At 39.0% G+C, this 12,554-nt stretch overlaps 1 non-coding gene and 1 pseudogene across 1 annotated transcript; one reads left to right on the forward strand and one right to left on the reverse strand.

Annotated features, from left to right (window-relative positions):
• The window catches only part of LOC110280960 (uncharacterized), a 116,433-nt pseudogene that overhangs the window by 64,012 nt on the left and 39,867 nt on the right, over nt 1-12,554 (forward strand).
• On the reverse strand, nt 74-181 carry LOC127742916 (small nucleolar RNA R71). Its single transcript, XR_008004270.1, has one exon. It is a non-coding gene; the product is annotated as a small nucleolar RNA R71 (small nucleolar RNA).

Below are 12,554 nucleotides of genomic sequence, written 5' to 3' on the forward strand. Positions count from 1 at the left end.
AGATAGCCTGGACTCTTGGGATAAGCTGGTCACGGCCTTCTTGGCTAAGTTCTTTTCTCCTCAAAAGCTGAGTAAGCTTAGAGTGTATGTTCAGACCTTCAAACAAAAAGATGGTGAATCCCTCTATGAAGCTTGGGAAAGATACAAGCAGATGACCAAAAGATGTCCTTCTGACATGCTTTCAGAGTGGACCATTTTGGATATATTCTATTATGGTCTATCTGAGTTCTCTAAGATGTCACTGGACCATTCTGCAGGTGGATCCATTCACCTAAAGAAAATGCCTGCAGAAGCTCAAGAACTCATTCACATGGTTGCAAATAACCAATTTATGTACACTTCTGAGAGGAATTCTGTGAGTAATGGGACACCTCAGAGGAAGGAAGTTCTTGAAATTGATGCTCTGAATGCCATATTGGCTAAGAACAAAATGTTGACTCAGCAAGTCAACATGATTTCTCGGAGTCTAAATGGATGGCAAAATGCATCCAATAGTACTAAAGAGGTATCTTCTGAAGAAGAAGCATATGATCCTAAGAACCCTGTAATGGCAGAGGGGAATTACATAGGTGAACCCTATGGGAACACCTATAACTCCTCATGGAGAAATCATCCAAATTTCTCATGGAAGGATCAACAAAAGCCCCAACAAGGCTTTAATAATGGTGGAAGAAACAAGCTTAGCAATAACAAGCCTTTTCGATCATCTTCTCAGCAATAGACAGAGCATTCTGAGCAGAGCTCCTCTAGCTTAGCAAACATAGTCTCTGATCTGTCTAAGGCCACTTTAAGTTTCATGAGTGAAACAAGGTCATCCATCAGAAATTTGGAGGCACAAGTGGGCAAGCTGAGTAAGAAAATCACTGAAACTCCTCCTAGTACTCTCCCAAGCAATATTGAATAGAATCGAAAAAGAGAGTGCAAGGCCATTGACATAATCAAAATGGTTGAACCTAGAGAGGAAGGGGAGGACGTGAATCCAAATAAGGAAGGCCTCATGGGATGTCTCCCAGACAAGAAGGAGTTTCCTATTGAGGACCTAAAGGAATCTGAGGCTCATATAGAGACCATAGAGATTCCTTTAAACCTCCTTCTGCCATTCATGAGCTCTTAAAACTATTCTTCCTTTGAAGATGATGAAAATGTAACTGGAGAGTAAGTTGCTCAATATCTAGGACCTATCATGAAGCTGAATGCCAAGTTGTTTGGTAATGAGACTTGGGACGATGCACCTCCCTTGCTCATTAGTGAACTAGATACATGGGTTCAACAAACTTTACCTTAAAAGAAACAAGATCCTGGTAAATTCTTAATACCCTATACCATAGGCACCATGACCTTTGAGAAGGCTCTGTGTGACCTGGGGTTAGGTATAAATCTTATGCCACTCTCTGTAATGGAGAAGCTGTGGATCTTTGAGGTATAGGCTGCCACATTCTCATTAGAGATGGCAGACAAGTCAATAAGACAGGCTTATGGATTGGTAGAGGACGTGTTAGTAAAGGTTAAAGGCCTTTACATCCCTGTTGATTTCATGATCTTAGACACTAGGAAGGATAAGGATGAATCCATCATTCTTGGAAGACCCTTCCTAGCCACAGCAGGAGCTGTGATTGAATTTGACAGAGGACAGCTAGTCCTTCAATTGAATAGGGACTACCTGGTGTTTAAAGCTCAAGGATCTTCCTCTGCAACCATGGAGAAGAAGCATGAAAAGCTTCTCTCAATACAGAGTCAAATAGAGCCCCCACAATCAAACTCTAAGTTTGGTGTTGGGAGGCCACAACCAAACTCTAGGTTTGGTGTTGAACCCCCACATTCAAACTCTATGTTTGGTGTTGGAAGGTCCCAACAATGCTCTGAGGATTTGTGAGGCTCCATGAGAGCTCACTGTCAAGCTATTAACATTAATGAAGCGCTTATTGGGAGGCAACCTAATTTTTATTTATCTATATTTTTATTGTTCTTTTATGTTTTATTAGGTTCATGATCATGTGGAGTCACAAAACAATTACTAAAATTAAAAACAGAATCAAAAATAGCAGAAGAAACAGCACACCCTGGAGGAAGAGCTTACTGGCGTTTAAACACCAGTAAGGAGCATCTGGCTGGCGTTCAATGCCAGAACAGAGCATGAATCTGGCGTTGAATGCCAAAAATAAGCAGCAGTCTGGCATTAAAATGCCAGGATTGCACCCTGAGGAAAGCTGGAGTTAAACGCCAGAAACAAGCATGGAACTGGCGTTTAACGCCAGAAACATGCTGTAGATTGGTGTTGAACGCCCAAAACAAGCATAGAGCTGGTGTTGAACGCCAGAAACAAGCATCAATCTAGCGTTGAATGCCAGGATTTCATGCAGAGGGCATTTTACACGCCTCATTAGTGCAGGGATGATAAATCCTTGACACCTCAGGATCTGTGGACCCAACAGAATCCTCACCTATCCCACTTCTCTCTTCTTCACATAATCCAATAACACTATACCCTTCACCAATCACGTCAATCTCTCTTCTCCATTACCCTTTCACCAATCACATCCATCCACTCTTCTCCATAAACCCCACCTACCTTCAAATTCAAAATCTCTTTCCCACCCAAACCCACCCTACATGACCAAATCATAAACCTCTCTCCCTCTCCCTCATATCTTCTTCTTCTTCTTCTATTCCTTCTTCTTTTGCTCGAGGGCGAGCAACATTCTAAGTTTGGTGTGGTAAAAGCATAGCTTTTTTTCTTTTTCCATAACCATTTATGGCACCTAAGGCCGAAGAAACCTCTAGAAAGAGAAAAGGGAAGACAACAGCTTCCACCTCTGAGTCATGGGAGATGGAGAGATTCATCTCAAAGGTCCATAGCTCAGTAATAGAGCATTTGACTGCATATCAAGAGAGCCCACTCATGGACCTCAACAAGAGCATGAGGAATTCTCTCATCAAGAAATCCCTGAGATACCTCAGGGGATACATTTTCCTCCACACAATTATTGGGAGCAACTATGGATAGGAGCACCAAAATCACTAGGGATCAAGCAACAGAGGCATGGAAGAGACATAGAGGAGCTCAAGAACACCATTGGTCCTTCAAGAAGAAGGCGCCACCCTCACTAAGGTGGACTCATTCCTTAACTTCCTTGTTCTTATTTCTCTATTTTTCGGTTTTTTTTTAGCTTCATATTTTTCTATGTTTGTGTCTTTACTACATGATCATTAGTATTTAGTAACTATGTCTTAAGGCTATGAATAATTCCATGAATCCTTCACCTCTCTTAAAAGAAAAATGTTTTTAATTCAAAAGAACAAGAAGTACATGAGTTTTGAATTCATCCTTGAAATTAGTTTAATTATATTGATGTGGTGACAATACTTTTTGTTTTCTAAATGAATGCTTGAACAGTGCATATTTTTTATCTTGTTGTTTATGAATGTTAAAATTGTTGGCTCTTGAAAGAATGATGAACAAGAGAAATGTTATTGATGATCTGAAAAATAAAAAAATTGATTCTTGAAGCAAGAAAAAGCAGTAAAGAACAAAGATTGTGAAAAAAAAGTGGCGAAAAAAATATAAAAGAAAAAGAAAAAGCAAGAAGAAAAAAGCCAATAGCCCTTAAAACCAAAAGGCAAGGGTAAAAAGGATCCAAGGCTTTGAGCATCAATGGATAGGAGGGCCCAAGGAAATAAAATCCAGGCCTAAGCGGCTAAATCAAGCTGTCCCTAACCATGTGCTTGGGGCATGCAGGTCTAAGTGAAAAGCTTGAGACTGAGTGGTTAAAGTCGTGATCCAAAGAAAAAAGAGTGTGCTTAAGAGCTTTGGACATCTCTAACTGGGGACTTTAGCAAAGCTGAGTCATAATCTGAAAAGGTTCACCCAGTCATGTGTCTGTGGCATTTATGTATCCGGTGGTAATACTGGAAAACAAAGTGCTTAGGGCCACGGCCAAGACTCATAAAAGTAGCTGTCTTCAAGAATCAACATACTTAACTAGGAGAATTAATAACACTATCTAAACTCTGAGTTCCTATAAATGCCAATCATTCTAAACTTCAAAGGATAAAGTGAGATGCCAAAACTATTCAGAAGTAAAAAGCTACTAGTCCCGCTCATCTAATTAGAACTAATATTCATTGATGTTTTAAGATTTATAGTATATTCTCTTCTTTTTATCCTAATTGATTTTCAGTTGCTTGGGGACAAGCAACAATTTAAGTTTGGTGTTATGATGAGCGGATAATTTATACGCTTTTTGGCATTGTTTTTAGGTAGTTTCTAGTAGGATCTAGCAACTTTTAGGGATGTTTTCATTAGTTTTTATGCAAAATTCACATTTCTAGACTTTACTATGAGTTTGTGTGTTTTTCTGTGATATCAGGTATTTTCTGGCTGAAATTGAGGGACCTGAGCAAAAATCTGATTCAGGCTAACAAAGGACTGCTGATGTTGTTGGATTCTGACCTCCCTGCACTCGAAATTAAATTTCTGGAGCTACAGAAATCAAAATGGTGCGCTCTTAACGGCGTTGGAAAGTAGACATCCAGAGCTTTCCAACGCCAGTTCCATGCTGCATTCTGGAGTAAAACGCCAGAAATACATCACAAACCAGAGTTAAATGCCAAAAACATGTTACAACTTGGCGTTTAACTCCAAGAAAAGCATCTGCACGTGTAAAGCTCAAGCTCAGCCCAAGCACACAACAAGTGGGCTCCGGAAGTGGATTTTTGCATCAATTACTTATTTCTGTAAATCCTAGTGGCTAGTTTAGTATAAATAGAACTTTTTACTATTGTACTAGGGCAAATCTTTGGACGTTTAGTTCTTAGACCTTTGAGGCTGATCTCTCGGCCATGCCTGGACCTTCATCACTTATGTATTTTCAACGGTGGAGTTTCTACACACCATAGATTAAGGTGTGGAGCTCTGCTGTACCTCGAGAATTAATGCAACTACTATTGTTCTTCTATTCGATTCAAGCTTATTCTTATTCTAAGATATTCAATGCACTTCAACCTGATGGATGTGATGATCCGTGACACTCATCATCATCCATCCTTATAAACGCTTGCCTGACAACCACCTCTGTTCTACAAGCGAGAGCTAGAGTGTATATCTCTTGAATTCCTAATGCACGACGCATGGTCTACCTCGCCTGACAACCGAGCCTTCCATTCCGTGAGATCAGAGTCTTTGTGGTATAAGCTAGGATCCATTGGCAGCATTCATGAGAATCCAGAAAGTCTAAACCTTGTCTGTGGTATTCCGAGTAGGATTCAGGGATTGAATGACTGTGACGAGCTTCAAACTCGTGATTGTTGGGTGTAGTGACAGACGCAAAAGGATCAATGGATCCTATTCCGACATGATCGAGAACCAACAGCTGATTAGCCGTGCTGTGACAGAGCATTTGGACCATTTTCATTGAGAGGATGGGAAGTAGCCATTGACAATGGTGATGCCTTACATACAGCTTGCCATGGAAAGGAGTAAGAATTATTGAAGGAAGACAGTAGGAAAGCAGAGATTCAACAAGAACAAAGCAACTCTATGCACTTATCTAAAATTCCCACCAATGAATTACATAAGTATCTCTATCTTTATTTTATGCTTTATTTATTATTAATTTTGAAAATCTTTATAACCATTATAATCTGCCTGACTGAGATTTACAAGATGACCATAGCTTGCTTCATACCAACAATCTCCGTAGGATCGACCCTTACTCACGTAAGGTTTATTACTTGGACGACCCAATGCACTTGCTGGTTAGTTGTGCAAAGTTGTGAAGAATGTGAGTGAACCAAAGTAGTGTGCACCAAGTTTTTGGAGCCATTACTAAGAATTGTTCAAGTTACAAAAAGTGTAAATCACAATTTTGCCTATCAGTCACGCGGTCGCGTCATCTGGAGTGTTGCTCTTTCACGCGGTCGCGTCAGTCATGCGTCCGCGTCATCTGTGTTTTACGAGTCACGCGTTCGCGTCATCCATGCAATCACGCAGATGCCAATTTGCGCAAAGCTCGCGTTCGCGTCGTCCATACGGACGCGTCGCTGCTAGTTTCTTCAAAAATTCCATTTTGTGCTTTCCTTCCATTTTTGTATGTTTCCTTTCCATCCTTTAAGTCATTTCTATCCCATAAAACCTGAAAGTACTCAACACATAAATCACGGCATCAAATTGTAATAAAGGATAATTAAATTTAATATTTTTAAAGCATTGAAAACATGTTTTCTCATATATCACAAAACAAGGAAGGAATGGTAAAACCATGCAGTTTACACGAATAAGTGGGTGAAGAGTTAATAAAAACACTCAATTTAAGCACAAGATGAATCACAAAATAGGGGTTTATCAACCTCCCCACACTTAAACAATAGCATGTCCTCATGCTAAATCCAAGAGAAAAGAGTAAAGGTAAAATGGTGGAATCATATGCAATGCAATCTATTCTAAATGCAACTACCTAAATGAGTCATGCAATTCTAGTTATTATTCATTTGTATATAAGGCTTACATGTAGTTAAATTAATTCATATCTTCACGGAATCATATATATACAATTAGGGCCAAATCATAGTAAAGCACAGTTACAATTGAGTTTAGTTAAGGTAGTTCACAACTTGCTAGACAATTAATAATTAAGCATGGATATATGAGAATGAGCTATTGAACCGTCACTGGATTTTGTGTTTGCTCTCTAATAACTCAGTGTTTGGGGTTAATCACTCTCTTCTTTTCTAGTCATGCTTTCTAAAACCTTATTTTCATCTAACCAATCAACAAAATATTGAATATAGACATACAAAAATCATGAGGTCTTTTCCAAGTTATAATGAGGTCAGGGTAAGGGTAAAGGTGTGCATATAAGGCTAAGTGAGCTAACAAAGTGAATCCTTAATTAGTCTAAGATCTCACCTAACATATACACTTTACATAATTTCAGAGTTCTCTTACCTACATACCAAAATTTTTCCACTTTTGTATTACATGCTCATGCACCAAATTTATCTTTTGAATTTTGTCCCATGTGCATTGATTCTTTTTATTTTGCATTTGGGGAAATTTTTCTATTTTTTTATGCACATGGTAATTTAATTACTTTGATTTCATATGAGCATGCTTCCCAAATTTTGAAATAACTTGTTCAATTTAATTCTTTACCTTTTTCTATCATCCCATGTTCCAATAAAATTTCCCACACTTAAATTATACACAATATCTATCTTAAGCTAATCAAGGATTCAACTTGGGATTTTTATTTTGTTTTTCTGCTTATGGCTTATAGTGTGGTTATAAAATAGAAGAGGGGTCAAAAGGCTCAAGGGGCTAACAAGGGTGATGTAAAAGGGTAGGCCTTTTGGGATAAGTGAGCAAAATTATAAATAATGGCCTTAATCATCTCTTGGTATGTATCTATATTCTATAATTGGACATATAGGTTAAAACAAAATAAAGATTGCAAGCATAGAAAAGAAATGCGAAACACACAGGAATGAAATTTATGGTTTGAAGTAACCATACAATTAAGCTCAAAACTCACGGGCTGTGTGTTCTCAAGCTCAGAAATCATATATCAGTTATGTATGTCAGGCAAGTAGAAATCAAGAGCTTCCATTCAACTCAATGTAAATCTTAAGGTGCCCCTTAAAATCTTAGTATTTCTCCTTGAGGAAATGTTGTTATCTAACTAACATGTAATGCTATATATACAAGGTGTGTGGATTGTTTTAATTTACTAAAGTTCCTAGCTTACTCTTTTATTTTCAATTAAACCAACTTATCATATGTTAAAAGGGCAAGCTATACCAATTAATCCACTTAATATATAACTAGTAAACTAAGAGTGCAAATTAAGCTAGAATATCTGAGATATATACAGCCCAAAGTGCAGAATGTAGAAATACAACAAAAGTAAAAAAAAGGAGAAAAATGTGCAAATAAAATACAGAAACTAAACAAAATAAGATAAGAGTCTGTAGTGGTTCACCAAAAAAATATGCTAGAGATGGCAACCTCCCCATACTTAAATAATAGCATCGTCCTCGATGCTCACTCAAACTGGGTGTGAAGAGGCATCATCTCCGGAAGGATGGGCTGCCAGTGTCTCAGTGGTAGTCGGAAGGTCTACAGTCTCTGTGAGTGTAGGAGGAGCGGTCTGCTGAAACGGAGGCTCTGTCTATAGAGGAATCTTCGGATCAGCGGTCTGTTGCTGGTGGTGCTCCTCATGATGTGGGGTAGTATGCTCGGGTCCTTCCTGCTCAGCCTGGGTAGGTGCCTCCTCCTCATGATCACTCGCCTCCTCCTCAGATGTGTCTGATGGTGTGTTGGGCTCGGAGGGGATGTCGCCACCGGATCAGATCATCAGCTTGAGGTGCTCATAGCGTCGCATATGGCGACGCTCAGACCTCTCATAACATCGCTTGTTACGACGTTCAGACCTCTCAAAGTGCTGCTGGTGGCGGCGCTCCATCTGGTCTAAGCAGTCAAAGAGTCGGTGTACTAGAAGATAGACGGGCTCAGGAGCAGGTGGGGGTACAGTGGATGGGACTGGGGCAGTGGAAGTGGAAGGAGCAGCTAAAGATGTAGCTGCCTCAGCAGAGTCAGTGAGAAACGGAGGTTGGTAGCCAAGAGCTTGAAACTTCCTACTGTGGAGAATGATCTTTCTGCAGTCTGCGGTGGATGGCTTTTCATCAGCGATTTCCCAAGGTACCCTCAGCTTGGCGACCCAATTGAGTAATCAGGAATAGAAATGGGAGGGTACCTCTAACATGGACCCTGGCCATGTAATGTCGGATGAAGCGGGGTAGAAATAGGTCCTTACCCATCATCACACACCAGATGAGGGTAATCATAGCAGCTGGCACCTCCGCCTCATGAGTGCTCGGCATTGCGTAGTTACTCAGAATCTGTTGACATAGCCAAGCCTCATCATTCAGATATATGAGCCTGATTCCCTTGGGTACCACTGTGCTCTTTCCCATGACCCATGGAACAGTAGGATCAAGATAGCCTGTTTCACTGCATCCCAGTCAAATCTCATGAATCTCATATCCTCCTCAGCTCTTTGGTAACCATCTGGCTGATCTGATTTAGGTGGGAGTTGGAGGATGTCTTCTATGGCTTCCTCAATAACCAGAATTTGTTTGCCTCTGAGCTGTACTGCTTCCAGGGATGATAGAAAGTAGTTATAGTAGAATTCTCTGACTCAGGATGAGTTGATATTAGTCAAGTTTCTCTCCAGGAAGAACCAGCCTCTCTGTTTAATTTGGTCTGAAGTGTACTGCCTGAGTTCTTCTGGAATTTTGATTATCCTTTCCAGGTACAAGTTCCTGGATGTGGCAAAAACTGGGTACTTCAGCTCACAGTATTTGTTTCCAAATTTCACTGGGTCAGCTGCAGGGACCAACTGATCAGCTTTTTCCTGCGGGGTAAAATTCTTCTCCCGCCAGGAATCATCATGCAAGATTCACCTCTTTTCCTTTTGCCAGAGGTTACTTCGCCCTTTGATGAGCGAATAATTTATACGCTTTTTGGCATTATTTTTAGTATGTTTTTAGTATGTTTTAGTTGGTTTTTATTATATTTTTATTAGTTTTTATTTAAAATTCACTTTTCTGGACTTTACTATGAGTTTGTGTGTTTTTTTGTGATTTCATGTAATTTCTGGCTGAAATTGAGGGACCTGAGCAAAAATCTGATTCAGATGCTAAAAAAGGACTGCAGATGCTGTTGGATTCTGACCTCCCTACACTCGAAGTGGATTTTTTAGACCTACAGAAGCCCAATTGGTGCGCTCTGAATTGCGTTGGAAAGTAGACATCCTGGGCTTTCCAGCAATATATAATAGTTCATACTTTTCCCGAGATTTGATGGCCCAAACCGGCATTCCAAATCTTCTCAAGACTGCCCTGCGTTTAATGCCGGAACTGGCACAGAAGTGGGAGTTAAACGCCCAAACTGGCACAAAAGCTGGCGTTTAACTCCAAGAAAAGTCTCTACATGAAAATGCTTTAATGCTCAGCCCAAGCACACACCAAGTGGGCCCAGAAGTGGATTTTTACGTCATTTACTCATTTTTGTAAACCCTAAGCTACTGGTTCTCTATAAATAGGACCTTTTGCTATTGTATTTTCATCTTTAGATGCCTAGTTCTTAGATCATGGGGGCTGGCCTCTCGGCCATGCCTACACCTTGTTCTTATGTATTTTCAACGGTGGAGTTTCTACACACCATAGATTAGGGTGTGGAGCTCTGCTGTACCTCGAGTATTAATGCAATTACTATTGTTCTTCTATTCAATTCAGCTTATTCTTGTTCCAAGATATTCATTCGCACTCAAGAACTTGATGAATGTGATGATTATGTGACGCTCATCATCATTCTCACTTATGAACGCGTGCCTGACAACCACTTCTGTTCTACATGCAAACAAGGCTTGAATGTGTATCTGAGTAGGATTCAAGGATTGAATGACTGTGACGAGTTTCAAACTCGCGATTGTGGGGCGTTAGTGATAGACGCAAAAGAATCACTGGATTCTATTCCGACATGATCGAGAACCGACAGATGAATAGCCGTGCTGTGATAGAGCGCGTTGAACATTTTCACTGAGAGGACAGGACTGTAGCCATTGACAACGGTGATGCCCAACATACAGCTTGCCATGGAAAGGAGTAAGAAGGATTGGATGCAGACAGTAGGAAAGCAGAGAGACGGAAGGGACAAAGCATCTCCATACGCTTATCTGAAATTCTCACCAATGAATTACATAAGTATCTTTATCTTTATTTTATGTTTTATTCATCTTTTAATTATCAATATCCGCCTGACTGAGATTTACAAGATGACCATAGCTTGCTTCATACCAACAATCTCCGTGGGATCGACCCTTACTCGCGTAAGGTTTATTACTTGGACGACCCAGTGCACTTGCTGGTTAGTTGTGCGAAGTTGTGATAAAGAGTTGAGATTGCAATTGAGCGTACCATGTTGATGGCGCCATTGATGATCACAATTTCGTGCACCAAGTTTTTGGCGCCATTGCCGGGGATTGTTCGAGTTTGGACAACTGACGGTTCATCTTGTTGCTTAGATTAGGTATTTTTCTTTAGAATTTTTATGAATGAATTCTAGAGTTTGAAGGTGATGTTCTTATCATCACAAAAGCTGATTGATTCTCAAAAATTTAGCTGTTGAATGTAATGTCCTACTGAAGCTTGGCTAGCCATGTCTAATCTCTTTAGACTAAAGCTTTAGACTAACATTGCATGATTCCTGGAATTCTCATTAAGAATTTTGAATCCTTTATTTTTCTTTCTACACATAATTTTCGAAAAAGTCCAAAAAAATTTATAAAATCTTAAAATAAAAAATATTTGTATGTTTCTTGTTTGAGTCTAGTGTCTAATTTTAAGTTTGGTATCAATTGCATGTCTTTATTCTTCCAATTTTCAAAAATTACATGCATTATGTTCTTCATTGATCTTTAAGTTGTTCTTGATGATTTCCCTGCTCTGATCTTTAATTTCTCTTGTTTTGTGTGTTTTGTTGTTTCTCACATGCATTCTCAATTTGTTAGTGTCAATAGTATACAAACTTCTAAGTTTGGTGTCTTGCATGCATTGTTTATTTGATTTTAGTTGCATTTTGATTATTCCTCATCATTAAAAATTCAAAAATTTTTTAATTTGTGTCTTTTCAAGTCAATAATACAGAGAATTGAAGATTCAGAACATGCAGCAGAGGAATTACACAAAAAAAGCCGGGCGTTCAAAACGCCCAGTGAAGAAGGAAAACTGACGTTTAAACGCCAGCCAGGGTACCTGGTTGGGCGTTTAATGCCCAAAAAGGTAGAGTTTTGGGCGTTAAATGCCAGAATGGATACCATTCTGGGCGTTTAACGCCAGGATGGCACAAGAGGGAAGATTTTGTTTTTAATTCAGATTTTTTCAAGTTTCCATAATTTTTCAAAATCAAATCTTTTTCAAATCATATCTTTTGAATCATATATTTTCAAAATCAATTTCTTTCATTTTTCAAAAATACTTGCTAACAATTAAAGATTTGATTCAACATTTCAAGTATGTTGTCTTTTCTGTTGAGAAAGGTTTAATGTCTGAATCATATCTTTTAAATTTCTTGTTAGCCAAGTCATTAATTTTGAAAATCAAATCTTTTTAAATTGTTTTTCAATCATATCTTTTTAATCACATCTTTTTCAAAATAGTTTTCAATCATATCTTTTTGATTTCTAATTTCAAAATCTTTTTCAAAAATCACTTTATTTCTTTTCCAACTTTAATTTTCGAAAATTCTTCCCCTCTTCTCACATCCTTCTATTTATGGACTAACACTCCTCCTCAATGCACAATTCGAACTCTATCCCTCTTGATAAGTTCGAATTCTTCTACCTTCTCCTTCTATTCTTCTTTTCCTCTGACACGTCAAGGAATCTCTATACTGTGACATAGAGGATTCCATATTTTCTTGTTCTCTTCTCTTTCATATGAGCAGGAGCAAAGACAAAAGCATTCTTGTTGAGGCTGACCCTGAACCTGAAAGGATA

Source organism: Arachis duranensis, chromosome 1 (assembly GCF_000817695.3).
Source record: "Arachis duranensis cultivar V14167 chromosome 1, aradu.V14167.gnm2.J7QH, whole genome shotgun sequence".
NCBI lineage: Eukaryota > Viridiplantae > Streptophyta > Magnoliopsida > Fabales > Fabaceae > Arachis > Arachis duranensis.